A 14,492-nucleotide genomic window follows, 5' to 3' on the forward strand; every position below is an offset into this window, starting at 1 on the left:
CTGTTAAGAAATTGCTCTTTATAATTTCTTCTCCCGTGAAGGATTCCCAGAAACCTTCCTTTTGTATGATGATTTTAATAGCCTTTCCCTAGCCAAATATCCAAAATTGTCTGAGTCAGATGTCATAAAAGAAGATTTCAAAACCACAACAGAAAGAGAAGTGAGCTTAGTTGGCACACACTTGATAGGTTGAACCTGTGCCTGGCACACAGGACTGCACAGGCAAGGCAGTGGTTTTGGCTTGGCTCCATACAGTCCTGGCTGCAGTTTGCAATCAAGGGAAGGACTGTTGAAGCCTTTCATACGGATCTTCACCCAGTTCCCTGTTCCTGGGTTTTTACTAATTTAGACCTTTGCTTCCTTTTTATTTGTTTCTCCCCACTGTTACATCTCCCCACTCTATGTTCCCTGGAATTGGCATTGATCACCTTATGGTGTGAACTTTGTTTGAAAAAAGTGGTGAGCCGAAAGCTGTCTTGGCTTTGGTAAAGGCAGTGAAAGGCAATGTTGTATCTAAGGCAAGAGTGGTCCAACTGGGAACTTGATGCAGTTAGCTAAAGAACCTCCAGGTGCAGGGTAGAGAATATATTTGTGTTCATCATCTTGGTCGTTGGTTATTTCATTGTCCAAGTAAGCAAGAAAACAAAACAACAGCAAAATACTAAAACAAAACTCCACCCTCTCTGTTGAATTATTGAAGCAATCTAAAGTAAATCCAAAATCTAATCTCTACAATAAAGGTGAACAGATATTTTCTTTTTTTTTATGCATATAGAGTATTTTTTATTTAATTTTATATAACAAAGTCCAATTAAATGAAAACAAACATTTATACACAATATTTGGGAATTTGGGCGTCGTTCTTTCCAAACTACTTCCTGCTGGTAAGGGGCGCTGTCTTGGGGGGATTCGAAGAAGATTCAGATATCCTAGCTGTAGTCTGTAGGGCTGTTTTGTCCAGCTGTTTGGAATGTAGGATCAGCTTGTACTCTGTTTCAGGCGGTCTGGTGTGATCAAACCACATTAGTCTGGAAGGAATCCACATCTTTTCATTTTCTGTGGAAACAAAAATAGAAATACTTTTCCCCCAGTAACTTGTTCTTCAACTTAAATTTTGGAGTCAAAGCGTTTTTTTTTTTTTTTTTTTTTTTTTTTTATTATTATTTTACATGTCGATCCCAGTTCCCTCTCCCTCCCTCCCTCCCTCCCCCCAAGCCCTCCTTCCCTCCTTCCCTCCCTTTTGCCCTCTCTACCCTCTCCCATGCACTCTAAACACCCTCCCTCCCAACCCCCCCACCACAATACAATATGTAGGGGAATGCCATCCAGTTGGGGTCATGTAGATCTGACAGGTCATGTGAAGTAGGGACTAGGGCTTCTCTCCTATCTCTAGAATAAGGCAGTTATCCCTCCATGGGGGATATGTTTGCAAAGTCCTTTTGTGCACCAGGGATACATCCTGGCTCCACTGTCTGAGGTCTCTTAGGCTGCTCAGACCTTCTGGCTGAGACCCATATTCAGGGGGTCCGAGTCAGACCCCTGTTGGCTTCCCAGCTATCAGTCTAGTGGCCCTTAGCTCCTCCTTGTTCAGGTAAGCTGTCTCTATGTACTTCTACCGCATGGTCTTGTCCTCTCCATCTGCTTCTGGGTTCTAGTTTGACTCAGTGTTTATGTATGGGTGTTTGCTCCTGTTTTCAACAGGCATTAGTTGAGGACTCCATGGAGAAGTTAGTTGTTGATCTCACTCTCCGGGAAGGGCATTTATGATAGCCTTTCCACGGAAGCTGAGATTGTTAGTTGGGAGCAGTCTTGTAGTTCTATAGAACTTTCTTTGTGTTCAACTTTATCTTCAAACCAATATTGGCTCCCTCTTTTATGTTCTCTCTCTCTGTCTCTTGAACAGATATTTTCAACTAGTTAAGCCTTTTCAGTTAATAATGTTTTCTGAAGAAAAAAAGAAATACAGTCTAGGTGTGGTGTCTCACATTTATAACCTGAATGATTGGGAAGCTGAGGCAGGAAGATTGCCATGACTGTGAGGCTAGTCTGCTACATGTGAATTATTATCTTAAAAAGTCATGAAATTAGTGGGGCAGTGGTGCTGCATGCTTTTAATCCTAGCACTCAGGAGGCAGAGACAGGCAGATCTCTGGGATTGAGGCCAGCCTGGTCTACAGAGCTGAGTAACAGGACAGTTACAGATGTTACTCAGAGAAATCCTGTCTCCAACTCCCCCAAAAGTCATAAAATTGTGATAAATATTATATGTGTTATCAGCAAAAGTTCTTAGAAATTTGGTATTGGGGTTGTTGTTTATTGCCTAAACAGATATAAAATACTAATCAATTACTTGCAATTACATCTACTAAGAAGAGAAAATCTAATAGAGAAAAGCTTCCCCTGTCACTAAATGTTTAGTCCTCTTTTAAAAGTATTATTTGTTCTTCCCTGGTCAGACCACAAGATCTGTCATATTTATGCCTCAACTCCCACCTTCACTAAGTGAAACAACAAAACTGATCCACGAAGTCGTAGAAGCAGGTCAAGAACTCATGTGCTAACCGCAGTCCACTAGCAAGGTGGGGTCAGCAATGCATCCACACACTGGCTAACCCTCCTGAGACAGAGGTATCAGCTGGTGGTGTTACCGAGGGTAGGGGGGCAGGAGAACAGACAAGAGCAATTCCACATGAACATCTGTATCTTCTAGAAGGCCCTGAAACTTAGTACTTGCCACAGTCCACAATTCCTTTAACTTTACCTTGGAAAGAAATCAGAGGGCAGGGCAGGTCCTCATAATTCCAGATCAGAAGTTTAAGGCCTGATGGTAATACCTCCTTAGCTTTGGACTGTGCTGAGCTCCCTTCTTCAATTCGGGGAATCCCAGAGCCATCACTATGAGTTACCACCTCTTGTTTTCTGCTTGCCCAGGATCTCAGCAACTGCAGCTTTTAACAAGAGCAGTCTGTGTCTGCTCAGCCCTCATTCTCACTGAATCTTGGGTCTCGATAAACACTAAAATATCAGATACTATAATTTGAAATGCACCCCCTGCCAAAGTTCAAGGAGGACATAAGCAGGTTAGAATGGTTTAAAGCTTGGTGAAATCCTTAATGATCAGTGAAATCCTCAGTTTTCCTAAAATTAGGAGACAATCTTGAAATAGCTCGGTCTTTAACCCTAGGAATACTAGCAAGGTGGAGGAGGCAGGCTTTGGGTGGGACTGCCTCAAAAATACTTCAAATAAATGAGGAAAATAAAATAAAAGAGAAAGGCCCAGAAGGTACTCTTAGAACATTGTTGTATCCTAAACCCCAAACTAGAATAGAACTTAGGGACACCAGTGCATGATGGAGTGACTTTCTCAGGGTATTGCCCTGGGCTTGTGTCCCCAAGGCCTTATCTAGGTCTATGCCCCTCCAAGTCAGCAGCCAGAAGTGGGTCTTTCTCACGCGAAGTCTTCAAGTATGGAGGTGGGGACATGTCTAGACTGTTCTCATCAGGAAGGATAGCTAACCAACAACAAGGAATTTAGGCATGGGTGGCTGCGGGAGTGTCATCCTGGCTCCTCCGATGTAGGATTTTCTCCAGTTACTGATTTATGTGAGATGCCAGGAGAGCACCTGGATGCTCTCTAATTCTTCTCCAAGGTAAAGTTAAAGGAATTGAGAATTGTGGTGAGTACCATGTTTTAGGGCCTTCCGGAGATGGCAGATGTTTATGTCAAATTGCTCTGTGTTAGGGTCCTGAAGAAGTTCCACAAAAGATCACCATTCACATTTACAATCAGCAAGAACATTTATTATTCTAGCATGCTTGGGCCGTCTATCCCACACAAAGGCAAGATGAGGAAGACCCCAAGATGAGCTTACAGGCTCCTTTTAAGCATAGTCAGGTAGGTTCTAGGGCGATTAGGTCATTTTAGATATGATTGCCTCAAGGAAGTGGCAATCATATTAGTACATTCTAATTGGCTAGAGATAGTTAGGAGTTGGTCAGGGCTAGTTTTCTGTTTTGGGGCAGGCATGAACAAGTCCTAGAGTCCTGTCCTTGAGCTGTTGTGGAGGCTGGCCAACCTACCTAGTATGTACTATGAAGGTCGGCTCAGTGGCCCGGGCTTGGTGTGTCTAATTTCCCTTGTCTCTGTTGTCAGGGACATAAGTGATTTTTTTTAAAATTTATTTTATATAACCAAATCCATTTAAATGAAAACAAACATTTATAGACAATATTTGGGAATTTGGGTGTTGTTCTTTCCAAACTACTTCCTGCTGGTAAGGGGCGCTGTCATGGGGGATTCGAAGAAGATTCAGAAATCCTGGCTCTAGTCTGTAAGGCTGCTTTGTCCAGCTGTTTTGAATGTAGGATCACCTCGTACTCTGTTTCAGGTGGTCTGGCTTGATCAAACCACATTAGTCTGGAAGGAATCCACATCTTTTCATTTTCTGTGGAAACAAAAATAGAAATCCTTTTCCCCAGTAACTTGTCCTTGAATTTAAATTTTGGAGTCAAAACATTTTTTTTAAATTTAATTTATTATTTTACATGTCGATCCCAGTTCCCTCTCCCTCCCTCCTTCTTTCCCTCCCTTTTACCCTCTCTGCCCTTCATATGCACTCTAACCTGATGGGAGATGCCATTATGTATATATGTTTCTCATACTTGTTAATAATAAAGCACTGTTGGCCAATAGGAAAGGAAGATAGGAGGGACTAGGATACAAGGAGGAAATAGGAAGGAGTAAGGAGGAGTCAAGATGGAGAGTCTGGAGAAAGCAGTAAGCGGCAGCTGGCTCCAGGTAAGAAGACCATGTGGAAATACATAGATTGACACAAATGGGTTAATACTTAAGACAGAGCTAGCCAATAAGAAAATAGTAACCAGGCCAACAGATTATATCGAATACAGAGTCTCTGTGTGTTATTTGGGGCTGGCGCGGCTGCTGGACAAGAGTGACGGCTGGTGGAAAAACCGAACTCCTTACACTATCCACCCTCCCCTCCCATCCTCCCACCCCAATTCCATATGTAGGGGAATGCCTTCCAGTTGGGGTCATGTAGATCTGACAGGTCATGTGAAGTAGGGATTAGGGCTTCTCTCCTGTCTCTAGATTAAGGCAGTTATCCCTCCATGGGGGATGTGTTCGCAAAGTCCTTTTGTGCACCAGGGATATATCCTGGCTCCACTGTCTGAGGTCCCTTAGACTGCTCAGTCCTTCTGGATGAGACCCATATTCAGGGAGGCCTGAGTCAGTCCCATGCTGGCTTCCCAGCTATCAGTCTGTTGACCTGTTAGCTCCTCCTTGTTCAGGTAAGCTGTCTCTATGTGTTTCTGCAGCCTGGTCTTGTCATCTCCATCTGCATCTGGGTTCTACTTCAATTCAGTGTTTATGTATGGGTGTTTGCTCCTGTTTCCAACAGGCATTAGTTGAGGGCTCCATGGATAAGTTAGTTGTTGATCTCACTCTCTGGGAAGGGCATTTATGGTAGCCTTTCCACGGAAGCTCAAATTGTTAGTTGGCAGCAGTCTTGTAGTTCTATAGACCTTTCTTTGTGTTCAATTTTATCTTCAAACCAATATTGGCTCCCTTTTTTATGTTCTCCCTCCCTCCCTCACTGTCTCTCTCTGTCTCTGTCTCTGTCTCTGTCTCTCTCTCTCTCTCTCTCTCTCTCTCTCTCTCTCTCTCTCTCTCTCTCTCTCCTGTCTTCTATTCCTAACCAGGCTCAATCTTCCTGGTCACACATGTTTTCCTTTCCTTCCCCTCTTTTTCTCCTACTTCTCTCTCCATTCGCTGCCCCCTCACTTCCTCTGAGTTCGGGGAACTTGTCTTTATATGAATCTCTTATAATACACCTTGTATCCTAGTTCCTCTGGTGGTGTGAATTATAGGCTGGTGATCCTTTGATCTAGACCTAAAATCCATATATGAGTGAGTACATACTGTGTTCCTCTTTTTGTGACTGTGTTACCTCATTCAGGATGGTTTCTTCAAGTGCCATCCACTTGCCTGCAAATTTCAAGATACCACTATTTTTTCTACAGAGTAGTATTCCATTGTGTAGATGTGCCACATCTTCATTAACCATTCTTCAATTGAGGGGCATCTAGGTTGCTTCCAGGTTCTTGCTATTACAAATAGTGCTGCTATGAACATAGTTGAACAGATGTCTTTGTTGCATGGATATGAATCCTTTGGGTATAAGAGGGGGATTGCCGGGTCCTGTGGTAAACTAATTCCCATTTTCCTGAGGAACCGCCATACTGATCTCCAAAATGGCTGTATGAGTTTGCACTCCCACTAGCAGTGGAGGAGTGTTCCCCTTTCTCCACATCCTCTCCAACATGAGTCATCATTGGTGTTTCTAATTTTAGCCATTCTGGCAGGAGTAAGATGGTATCTCAAAGTTGTTTTGATTTGCATTTCCCTGATTGCTAAGGATGTGGAACATTTTCTTAAGTGTCTTTCAGCTTTTTTGATTTCCTCTATTGAGAATTCTTTCTTCAGTTCTGTACCCCATTTTTTTTAAATAGGGTTATTTGGTGTTTTGTTGACTAGTTTCTTGAGTTCTTTGTATATTTTGGAGATCAGCCCTTTGTCAGATATAGGATTGGTGAAAATCTTTTCCCAGTCTGTGGGCTGCCGTTTGGTCTTGTCCACTGTGTCCTTTGCCTTACAGAAGCTTCTAAGTTTGAAGAGGTCCCATTTATTAATTGTTTCTCTCAGTGTCTGTGCCCCTGGAGTTATGTTCAGGAAGCGGTCTCCTATACCAATTTGTTCAAGGATACCTCCTACTTTCTCTTCTAGGACATAAGTGATTAATTGCCTTTTGTTTGTGGCTTTCAGAAACTGCTTGTTCCGTCTCAGGAAACTGAAACTGAGGCCTGATCGCTGAGAGAAGACCAAGAAGCCTGTTATGGGGTCTGCTGGGTGCTCTCATTTGTTCTCCAAGAACTGAGTAGTGATAACTCTGATGGAAATCTAAGATATGCTCTCTTACCCAGAAAAGCAAATTATCTGGTTACAGGACGAAGCTTCCAGGATGCCAGTCTGTGCTTGGTCCTTCCAGCTGGTCAACCTCACCGTCAGCCTCCATGGTCAGCAGGCTTTGCTCACCCAGTGCAAGGAACGACGTTCTTAGATTAGTGAACCAATGCTCACGAGTTATTTTGAATATGCTTGTTTTGAACTTATTTTGTACAAGAAGTTATAAACCTTTTAAAAGTCTCCTCCTGTAACATCACTTTTAGGAGAATAAAAACACTCATATGTTCACAGAAAAGGAATATTTTTTAGACTTGTTTATTTGTCGTTGATGAGAATCTTTAGTATCAACCACAAGGTTTTGCTATTTGTAGGTCAGGCTGTTGCCCACTCCCCACACTTCACTACTGTGGTCCCAAGTGATAACAGCTCAGGCTGGTCTAAAATTTGTACTCCTCCTGCCTTAGCCTCTGGGGGTTCTGGGATCACAGGGTTTACCTTGCTGTGATGCTCTTTGTGAACATTTGTTTGTTAACCTAGTGCTGAAAGCTGGAAACAGCATTTCCACTGTGGCAAAAATCTCCCAAAAGAAATTCCATCAAAAATGCCTCATTATTTTGCTTAGTGCTTGGAGGCATTTCCCAGAGGAAAATGTCTTTATATGAATGAACTTTGAGAGAAATACTCTTACTGTCATCAATCCATGTTCCCTACTGGTCTTCTCCATTTCTATTTAAAATGTTTTTGGAGGACTCACATCTAAGATTTTGAGAGTTTGAATGACAGTTGTTCTTTTAGGTAGACATTGGCTATGCTTTCCCAAGTCTGGTAAGACTTTTTTTTGCCCCCATTATTCTTGGCTGGCCTTGGCCTTGGTGAGGTAATTATTTAGTGGGGGATGGTCATGAATTTCTAATCCTCCTGCCTCTACCATGTAAGCCAAGGGATCATAGTTGTCTATCACCACATCTAGCTGGTTGTAGATATTTCAGTGGTTACTTTCTCAAAATTATGTTCAAGTGTAGTGATATGCCGAGGTTCAGCCGCAGCCTGAGTTCAGGTCCTGAGATGGGAAGGGACACAAAGAAATGATGTATCTGACCCCAAGATGAGTTTCACACAAGTGGCCACTTCAAACAGCTCCAGCCATCTTTATACATCAAAAACAAGCATGTTTTTCCATACTAACAAAAAAGTTTAACCTACCATCCAATGTTAACCTCTGCAAAAACAATTATGTCAAATATTCTTTTTCCAACTTTTACATTAAAATATCTTTAAACCCAAAACAACACTTATCATTTTGCTAGCTTGGCCAAATATTGAGCCAGGTACATCCTGTCTTTACAAAACTAACAGGTAATAAACATAGGCACAAATTTTCAAGAACAACAATCTTGTCCAAAACATATTTACAAAAATAGGGGTGATCTGCTTCTGATCCTTTCAGCGCTGAATCAGAACAGCTTCTGGGCACTGAAGTGATAACTGGCATCCCCAGAAAAGAAGCCTGAGAAGCATCAGCTCCCAAAGAATTTTAGAAGATATTTGAGGGAAAAAAATGGGGTTTCCAGGAATGATAACATCTGTTCTATGCATGATTGACAAATGACAATAAAACCTCCAAGAGAATCATCAATAAGAGAGAAGAGAGTATGAAGGCTGGTTGGTCCCAGAATTACTCTGTGCTGTCTAGAAGTTCACTAGTCCTTGCTGAGTGAGGCTGTCTCTATGGGCTTTTGCCTCATCTGGAGAACCATCAGACAAGTACTCATACACTGGTCCAAAACTAGGCCATATGGCTCCTAACAGTGATGAAATGCTCTTTAGTGTTTCTAATCACATGTAGAGTATGATGTGCCTCACAGAGAAAATGTGTTACATAATCTCTGTTCATACACAAGTTATGGCACTGGTGTCCATAAATCCAATGTTAATGAAGTGTCACAGCTATCCAAAGGAAGTTTATTGATCTGTATAAGGCTTAGAAAATGCTAAAGTAACTTCTATAGTATATGATAAATTTATGAAAATGTGGTTAATGAGATAGGTTCATCTATGGGTTCACGAGACGAGAACTAATTCCTTACTGCCTCACAGTGGGCAGCACCATTTTGAGGTTATAGACTTTACTGGGAAATGTATGGTTGTATTAACCAGGGTCAGAAAAAATTTCAGGTTCTTGGCTACTGTAGCATGAATAATAAAAACCCAGAGACAGGTATTGGGGCTCAAGCTGAAGATCAGAAGAGCAAAGCAGCCAAGCTACTAGAGAGTTCTTTCCTTTACCAAAAAGTCCAAAGAGGGGTGATCCTGTCCTCACAGTGATTGCAGACTGCAATACTCTTTACCAAATCCTCAGACTGTACTGAGACTGCCTTATATTTCTGTCTAGTGCCGGGATTAAAGGCATGTCATCCCAAGTGCTGAGACCAAAGGTGTGACCTCTGTTTCTCTTTTTAGACTGACTGACTCTCATGTAGCCCAGGGTGGCCTTGAACTCACAGATATTTATCTTCCTCTGTGTCTTGAGTGCTGGGATTAAAGGTGTCTGCCACCACTGCCTATCCTCTATGGTTAACTAGTGGCTTAGGTGTGTAGCAAACTAGGGGCTTAGCTCTTAACTAGGTGTGTGGTTAATTAGTGGCTTAGCTTTGCATTCTCATCTTCAAGGAAAGTTTATTTATTAGATCATAAACAAAATATCACCACAAGCTACTGTTGGCTGGTTCACACAATACAATGTAGAAAAAATTAAGTTTGCAGGTCAGGCAAGTTTTATGGATCAGGAAGCTCTGGGGGCATTTTCAGGATACTGGCTCAGGGAACTTTTGTGTGGAAAAGCTAATAACAATACTGATATGCCCAGTTTGTTTTACAGGGATATTGGCAAATAAACATATGATACAAATTTCATTCTGATTGGTGAGAATATGACTAAGTGTCACAGGAATGGAACTCTATTATTTTCTCTAGGAGCTTGATATTTATTAACTCTATACAGCAACTCTACAGAATACACCCACAGTGAGTAATTAAAACCATCCATATCTGATCAAAACAAGATCCACTAGAAGGACACAGGACCTGAGGAGAAACAACCTGAAATATTATTTATTTGCAGCTTAAGGAACTGGAAACCTTCAGAAATGATTAAGTTAAGTGGCCAACATATACTTGGAATCTTTACGTCTCCAACATTTAGGAGGTTATGTATGCAATAAGGCTAATGTCATCATAGGTAATTAAAGAGTACTTATTGCTAATATAACATCATACCTCCCAGAGGTAATTGATATCACATTTTATTATGGTAATAGGAGGCACTCTAATGTAATGAAGAACAAAACTATAAATATTGGAAAACAAAAATACTACTATCATTAATTTCCAACAGACTATCTACAAATAGATTATTACAATGCTATCAATGTTCATGGGTTCAAAGACTCATCTAGAATTAGTGATTTCTCCAAATTAATACATGAACATGGATAGCCTTTCATTTCTGTAAGGTAATGTTTTCTTAATGTTTTTAAATACTGTTTTATTGTTTCCTTTGCCAGACATCTTTGTTTTGGTGCCAGACAGCTTTGTCTTGGGGTTACTATTGCTATGATGAAACAACATGACCAAAAGCAAGTTGGGGAAGAAACAATTTTATTTGGCTTATGCTTTTATATCACTGCTTCTCACTGAAGGAGTCAGGACATGAATTTTAAACAGGGCAGGATGCTGGAGGCAGGAGCTGATGCACAGACCATGGCAGAGTGTCACTTATTTATTGGCTTGTTCTTCTTGGCTTACTCAGTCTGCTTTCTTATAGAACTATCAGCCCAGGGATGGCACCACCCACAATGGGCTTGGCCTTTCCACATCAATCACTAATTAAGAAACTGCTGTAAGGCTTACCTACAGCCCAATCTTATGGAAGCACTTTCTTCTTTTTTTTTTTATAGCTAAAATTATTTTTATCACTATGTATTCACAGAATTCAACCAATGGTTATACATTGCAAAGTGATGTTTAATGATTAAGAGAAGTTTTGTTTTGTAAAGGCAAATATTTTGATCTCATAATTTTTAAGAATCATTGAATAGTTGATTCCTTTTCAGTCTCATAAAAAATAAATTACTGCAATTACTTACCTTCAGAATGAAACCATGGCATGTTGTCTATGTACCCTTCAAGTACTTTCTTATTTTTTAAATTTAAATGATTTTATTACTGTTGTTATTTTTTTACATGTCAACTGCAGTTTTCCCTTCTTCCTCTCGTGCCAGGCCCCCCCTCCCTCCCACCTCCCCTCTGCCTCTCCCATCCACTCCTTCTCTTTCCATTCAGAAAAGGGCAGGAGACATGCTCTTAATTGAGGTTCCCTCCTCTTATATGACTATAGTTTGTGTAAACTTGACACAAAACTATTCAACATTGTCTTCAATATCTGTTGGATTTATTCTTAGGCAGTTTGTTTTTTCTACTGTTAGTTAAATCATTTTTAAAATTGGCTTTGTGTTGACGCAGATTTTACTTTTATAAGTAGCATTGTGAACCAATCCCAACAACAGCTCAATTTAGGGATGAGTACACTGATAGTTGGTTTCAACTTTATATGCAAATGCAAAGGCTCAGGAATGGTTGGCTGAGTCATTTGAACTAGGAGAGAAGCTACAAATCACTCTGAAAAGCCGGTGTCTTTCTTTAAACTTTGTTTTTAAATGCTGCTTTCCCTGTTCCCAAATAGATATAAGCTCCTTGAAAGTAGGGTCTTCCACCCCCCCCCCACTTGTTTTTATGTTCCTAACACCTGATACAAAGTCCAGTGCACAATAAATTAGCACTAACATCTCTGAACTCACAGTAACTGTGTATAAACCCTGCACTAAAATTTGCAGTAAAAGCATTCTCTTTCCAGAATGTCTGTTTCTTTAAAGGCTTTAGAACACTCACCACCCATTGCTTAGTTTTTACAGGTGAGCTGGTTTGCAAAGGGCATGACATCACTCCAGTGTTGACCTAGAAAGATATTCTAAGCCCAAATGACTCCATTCTATCCTAATTGCATGCCAAGTAGCAAGGTCAGAAAGGGCAAACACTATAAATTAATAATCATACCTCAGAAACAGGGTGATGACACATCCAGGAAAATTCATTCTTCAATGGCCAAAGGCAGGAAGATAAAAGAATTCCCATGTTCAAACATGCACAGAAGTTTGTGGTGTTTTGCTCAGGCTCTTGACTGCTACCCGTGTGTACTTTGTAGTCTGACATTCCCCATGATGTGAGAGTCTACCTTTTACATTTCAGCTCCATCTGGGTTTGTAGTAGTGGTAGAACATTTGCCTGACATACATGAGGCCCAATACCTAGCTCTACAAAACAAACACCCCACAAATAAGCTTCAGAACCATGAGCCTCTCTCTTGCTTCCAACTTTCTTACCTAGCTTAAGGTTACCTGGGTAGAATGGCAAGTGCTACCATACACCAGAGACTTTACAAGATTTTTTGTTTTGTTTTGTTTTTCTACTGGGCTTAAAATTTGAGTCTAGCATGACTTCCTCAAGTGCTAAGAGACTTCTGGTAAGCTGTGCATTCCTTTGCAACATTGAGCCCTCCTTTGAAAATGAACATGATTTTACTATATCAGAATATTTTCTCCTCTCTGTTCAGAATGTGAACCAAAGCAACCTGCAATTAAAAACAATTATTTTTATTGACATGTGTATATGCAACATAACTATAGGTGACTGTGGGAACCAGAAGCTGGAGTTCCAGGCAGTTGTGAGAAGCCCAAGGTAGTTGCTGAGAACCAAACTTTTCTGCAAGTATAGTACACTGAGCTGTCTTTACAGAACAGCTGTCCACAGCCTGTAGCTTAGAGTAATTGGAATTTATTTTTCAATCTCATATACATTATTTCAGGGGTGAGAGGAATTTCAGTTTTGTTAAGCAGGTACAAAAACTCCTCATGTACACATATAGGGTTTATGGATTAAGGTGAGGAAGGTAGGCTGCCGCCTGATAGAGCTCTGCTGGGGTTCCCACATGTAATATTTTCCACATTTGGCTAATTTTTAATATGACCTCTCGTAGTTGGTACTGGGTATGACACATCAGCTACATCAATCTGTGGGTTATCCTAAAACCAAATGCTAATACCAGTCTAGCAAGCATTGCCCAAATTTGCCCCTACTCTCACATCTACCTTACATATACATAGAGAAACAATAATTACATTGCAAGGGTCAGAAGGCAGATCTTCCTCTTAAGATTTTTTTTTCTAAGACAAGGTTTCTTTATGTAGCCTTGGCTGTCCTAGAACTTGCTCTGTAGACCAGGCTGGCCTCAAAGTGAGAGATCTACCTGTCTCTGCCTCTCAAGTGCTGGGATTAAAGGCTTGCACCATCACCTCTCTGTTTAAGAAACTCTTTGGGAGGTGGTTTTCATTTTGTTTTGGTCAGGAATCTCAGGCAAGTTAGGAGTTTATTTGGTCAGGAAGCCACAAGGACTAAGGTGTTTTTTTTTTTTTTTTTTTTTTTTTTTTTGGACTAAGAATGACCTACTGGGATTCCTATTCAAAGATAGCAACTCACATGTAACTAAATACTGATCATTATTCCTGAAAGCACAGTGGCCATCAAAAGAAAACTAAAATCAGTAGGACTCCCTAGGCTTAGTGGGGGACAAATGGTTCTTCTCCAATCAACCACACTGTTTTCAATTCAAACTTTAATGCTTGATCAGTAAGAATGGTAATACCAAACAAAAGCTTACACACAAACATTTGAAATTTTTAAATTTTGTATATGAATGTATGTGCCCTCATGCTATTGCATTCATGAATGTCAGAAGAAAACTTGCAGGAGTCAGTTCTCTCCTTCCACCATGTAGGTTCTAGAATCAGACTAAGGTCATCAGTTTGGTACTAAGCTCCTTAATTTGCGACCTATTTCCCTAGCCCAAGGTAAATGCTTAAACTCTTTCCTTTCATTATACTAACAATTATGGAGTATGACTTGTGAGTATGATATACGAGTGTGGGCATGGCCAGCCAGTTTGGTTGCCATGAGAACTTTTGGGAGGTGTTTCTGGCCCTCCACCTTATCTGAAGGTTTCTTCTTTCTGTAGTTGTGCTGTGTATTCCAGGTACTGGAACTTCTGCATGGAGCAACTCTCCTGCCGTTGCCTCCATTCTCAACACAGGGAAGCTGGTACAACAGATGCTGGTTATACCTGACATCTGGCTTTCTTAATGTGGGTTCTGAAGATCTGAACTTAAGTGCTTTTACTGAATCATCTCCCTGTCTCCTGGAATATGATTTACATAAAAACAACAACAACACAAAAAAAACTAAAACCTTATGAGTTGTGAAAATGAGTTCTAAAGAGAGAGGAAAGTGACTTCCAGAGGCTTGGGCACAATGATGGACTTTTCTTCAGTATTTCAGGGGAGGACATATTGATGTATTGCTTTTGTTATAACTCCTGATGCAAAGGCTTCTAGAATAC

The sequence above is a fragment of the Phodopus roborovskii genome, unplaced genomic scaffold, assembly GCF_943737965.1.
Source record: "Phodopus roborovskii unplaced genomic scaffold, PHOROB, whole genome shotgun sequence".
Classification (NCBI taxonomy): domain Eukaryota; kingdom Metazoa; phylum Chordata; class Mammalia; order Rodentia; family Cricetidae; genus Phodopus; species Phodopus roborovskii.